The 4,994-nt window shown below is 31.4% G+C and overlaps 1 long non-coding RNA gene across 2 annotated transcripts; it reads left to right on the forward strand.

Annotated features, from left to right (window-relative positions):
- LOC139493497 (uncharacterized) lies at positions 1 to 4,636 on the forward strand. 2 transcript variants are annotated; one of them, XR_011657017.1, is made up of 3 exons: positions 1 to 93; positions 2,069 to 2,266; positions 4,245 to 4,636. It is a non-coding gene; the product is annotated as an uncharacterized lncRNA (long non-coding RNA). The 2 variants fall into 2 exon arrangements; XR_011657016.1 differs by lacking the exon at positions 1 to 93 and having other exon boundaries at positions 1,229 to 2,266.
- Positions 4,637 to 4,994: the final 358 nt, after the last annotated feature.

A 4,994-nucleotide genomic window follows, 5' to 3' on the forward strand; every position in this document is an offset into this window, starting at 1 on the left:
CGATCCCACATGTAAATAGCACGGTGATCTCAAAAGACATTGATACATCATTACAACACTTGCCGTCAGTATTTGAATATATTGATTAAGAAGGTATAGAAGATTAATGCACGCACACTATAATCCACTGGCCTTAATAGTTAGTGCGCAAACAACGAGGGTCATCAAAACCCAGCACTTTGAACACAGCCACCGGCATGGTGTGAATCTGAAAGCTTCCTACTATCCATTTCTACCCATAGAAAACTTTTGCCTTTCATTTATCAACAATGAAATATGTTGATATTAATGGTATATAAGAATTATTGGGGAATTCAAACCATTCCTATTGTAAGTGATAAAACTAAATTTATATCAGGGTGATTGAAATGAGGAAAATAAAGGGGGATCAGGAGTTCAGGGCCCCCTGTTTGGGAAAAGAATTAGTTGATTATATATGGAATCACTGAGTCATGGCAGGAGTGGGCCCCACTTATGAAAAATTCTGGATCCACCACTGTGGTCATGGTGGTCTTCAGTTGTATTATCTTTTTAAAAAAAAAATACACCTGTATAGTGTATTTTCTTTAGTGTAAATCAAGGGAAAATACTGTGAACTATCTGTGCATTGGGGCTTATTAAAAGGTATTTTGGGGGGAAGAAAGAAGGGAGGGTGAGTCCATGGGAGGTAATCCCCACCCCTTTCAATTTGAGAATATGCTATTATCTTGTAAACGGTCCAGATCCCCATCCCTAAACCATATATATTCTTGAATGGGACGATAAAACAAATCAAATGAAATTAAAAGGAGGTCTTAGGGGGTTACCCCCCACCCTGTTCAATTTGAGAATGTGCTATTATCTTGTGAACGATCCAGATCCCCACCCCTAAATCATATATATATTGTTGTCGGGGACAATAAAATTAATAATGAAATAAAATAAAAGTGAAGTCCCACCCCCTCTAGTTTGAAAACTTGTAAACAGTCAACATCCCCACCCCTAAACCATATTTATATATTCTTGTATAGAACAATAAAACAAATCAAAGGAAATATAGGGAGAGTCCATGGGGTTCACACATGTTTGAGAAACTTTTAAATGGTTGAGATCCCCTGTCATCCAGTGGTTAGGTGAAAAAATTTCAGGATCCCTGATCCCCACCCTCAAACCATATATATTCTTGTATGAGACTATTAAACAAATCAAATGAATATAGGACCATCCCCTCTGTCTTGGGTTGGGAAACCCCCCCTTTTAAAATGTCTGGATCCGCCCCGGCATACCATCTAGCTAGCTATAAAGGCTTTAAAAATATGAAATCAAACAAGGAAATTAACAGTGTAGGCAACTGTTTTGAATTTTAAAAAAAGTCTTTTACATTACATATATAAAAATGTTAAATTTTTTGTGCATTTATTTTTGCTTATCGTATTTTCAATAATGGACAAAATTGCATGATTGAATATTGTAATTTAAGAAAAATCAGCATACATGATATAAAATGGGAAGTGGAAACTGGGAATTTGACAAAGAGACAACAACCCAATCAAAGAGCAGACAACGGCCGAAGGTCACCTATGGGTCTTCAATGCAGTGAGAAAAATTCGGCACTGGTCTTCAGCTCATAAATATGTATCAGAAATGAAAACGAAATACAGCTTTCAGTTGTATTAATAAAAATCTCACAATAAGTTCTGAATATCAGAATATACAGTTTTGCAAGATTCTCTCAAGATGTAGACATAGAGCTGAAAAACTGTCAGCATGGTCAGTGACTGAAAAATTAATCATGCTTACATTAAAGTCCATGGAGTCTATCTTAATATGCATACTCTCGTACAAAGGAATATAAGTATGCAATAGACATCAAGTTTTCAAAAATAAGAGTATCTATGCCATTAATTTACAAGATCTTAATCAAGTAATAATTTCGGTTTGTTTAAATATTTCGGAGGTTAGTATGACCTCCTCTTTGGTGATGATGTGTTCGTTTTAAAGTTGGGAAAATTATTTGTACATGTACCAACAAAAATAAAAACACATTTAGTCAATCTAGAATTATGTTTTTATCATTTTTTATGTTTAGGTTGTCAGCAAGATGAAAAGGACAAGTATGCAGTTCAAAATTCAAAATGTGGATAAGTTGAGGTTCTAGGTCTTACCTTTGCAGATTTTCATATTTTGCATGAATGAATTCAAAGGTTATATGATGGACAGCAGAGAAAGAAAAAACAACTTTTCAATTATCCTGCTCCTGGATAAATGTAAAACATCTTGTTTTTCGGTAAGTTTTATGCTCTGTTTTGATAATGTTAGTGCATTCACCTTTCCAGTCTTTCCTCTAAATTGTAAGATTTTGGTGAGTGTTCACCATGAATTTCAGTAAGTAACTTGTGGATTTACATGTATATACTCAAAATTTAGTACTAATATTAATGGGATTTTAGCATGACATCCTGCCAAATGCTTGTTAATTAGACAATATACGTATAGTGTCTTGAAATATGAAATTTATTTGTATGAGGCTTAGAAACGGGAAAATGCGAGGTTCTACTGAGTATTTTCCCATTTCGTGCCGAATACAAATAAATTTCATATTTCAAGACACTATACGTATATTGTTTTTATACTGAAATCGAAAAAAAATATTTAAAAATGATAAAATTATGTAACAAAAATTGTTAAAAAAAGTGTTTGGAATTTCCCTCTTGGGGTACCATTTTGGGGTATTTCCCTAAGAGCGTAGTCCAGGCGGTAAAACATTGACATATTAAGGGATTAGAAAGGGGAAATGAACTTAATTGATAATATTTGATAACCATGGTATATAAATAACCAATTTAAAGACATAAAAGTGTAAATTCATAAAAATTTGGTCATTGTTACTTTACGTTGTCATGGTCGTGACGTGACGTTGTTGATGAAATACAATAAGGAGGCGAGGCTTATAGGTTAGTTGGGGTCATTGACGTATAAAGCTTACGTTTATACATATAGCTTTATCTGTATAGTAAAATAGCTGATTGCAGTATAATCATGTTTATGTTCCAGAACATACAAGTATTTGGACTGTACGCATACAGTCTGCCCAATTTTAAATAGTTGGTCAAGTTTATTACAAACAAATCAGATCAACATAACTGAAATCTTTAATAGAATAATACAAAAAGTTTAATTGCAGTTAAAATAAAAACACAGGTTTGGTCGAGCTGGTAACAGACAGTACAAGTATACTTAAATGGTCTGACTGTACACATATGGTGAGACTGTAAGTTCTGGACCGTAAAAGTAAGATCCGAATACTGATATGGTCTGGAACATTTATACATGTCTTAAAATTAATATCAAACACATTGGTGTTTTTGAACTTGGTAATAAGTTATTTGATAGAACCATAATGTTTTGGGATATCAAAATCAAAAATATCCCATTTTTACTTTTAATAAAGAAGAAGATTATTGATGTATGTTTAAATGTATATTAAAATGAGACAGCAAGCCAACAACACAAAAAATAAGGATAAAACATACATATTTTTTTTGTATCAATGTTATAATTTCCAATATGTTCAAAGAGTTCAAGGTATTTTTTCATTGAAATAAAACACAAAATGAAATCTGTCTGAACTTCAAAAGCTTAAAGAAATATTGTTTCTGTTGTCTGCATTTTGTATAATATATTGCAAATTCTTGTGAATAATGGAATGTTATTATAGTTGTCTAAAGTTTTAACATTGATCTTTATACTGTAAATTCATAAATTATTGCATGCATTTATTATTGTGATTCTGTCATTTTAGACTTAAATGCGATTTTAAATTTTACAATTTTGAGAAAAATCCTGTTTAATCCATATAAAATACTTCATACATTGTCATAATGCGAGTTTAAATTATTGTGTCTACAACTCTGTTGCATTTTTCGCAATAAAAAAAAACTTGCATTAATTCCGAATTTACAGTATATATATATATATATTATGTATATCACTTGGGAAAATACCCAAATCTTATAAAGAAGAATAATTTTATTGATTGTTATATGGTATTAGAATAGGAAGATGTGGTATATTGCTAATTTGACAACCCTCCATCAGAGACCAAAGGATGTAGGCCGTTAGCAACTGATGACACTGGACAACCTTTAACAATCAGTAAAATCCATACCACATAGCTATTTTTTATTGAAAATCATATTATTGCTACATGTAGGTTTACAATTTTGTATAATCCATTACTTTAGATTTTATTGGTTCTTTTTCAGAAGGATTGAAATTCACCACCTAGAATAAATGGAGAAAACATAGAAACAAGACCAGAATAAATTCAAAGACAAAAGTTGGATCAGTTATTATTTTCATCACTCAGTCAATGATTTGAAGTTCTTTTAAATTCAAAAAAATATTGAAACTACAATAATGTCAAAGTTCTGTGCCGAATGTCCAAAAAGTGGACTATACCATCAAACAATGCTGGATGATAAGAAACTATTAATGTTTTGTGTTGAGAGATATTGTGAAAAAAAATAGATTTACTTGAATAGCTACTAGTATGTTAAGCCTAACAATAGAGTTTTTATTGATTTCAAATGGCAAATAATTGTGTTTCAAGAAAGTATTCTATGATTCATGAATAAACATATATTGATACTTATATTATCTGCTTTGTTGTTTAAAAGTTTAGTTTTGAACAGTTAAAGAACAATATGCTAAATTAACATTTCCCAAGAAAAAAAGATATTCAATTAAAAAGAATCATCTTATAATAATTTACCACCAAATAGAATACATTGTAACATACACATTACTGTTTATTTATATCTATATATTTACAATTAGAATCCCATAGGATTTTAATTTGTCCCATGGGATATTAAAAATCCCATGGGATTTTTTTTGTCCCATGGGACAACAAATATCCCATGGGACTACAATAATCCCATGGGACAAAAAAAAATCCCATGGGATTTAACCAAAATCCCATGGGATAATGGTAAATCCCATGGGATTTTGCC

The sequence above is a fragment of the Mytilus edulis genome, chromosome 10 (genome assembly GCF_963676685.1).
Source record: "Mytilus edulis chromosome 10, xbMytEdul2.2, whole genome shotgun sequence".
In the NCBI taxonomy this organism is placed as follows: domain Eukaryota; kingdom Metazoa; phylum Mollusca; class Bivalvia; order Mytilida; family Mytilidae; genus Mytilus; species Mytilus edulis.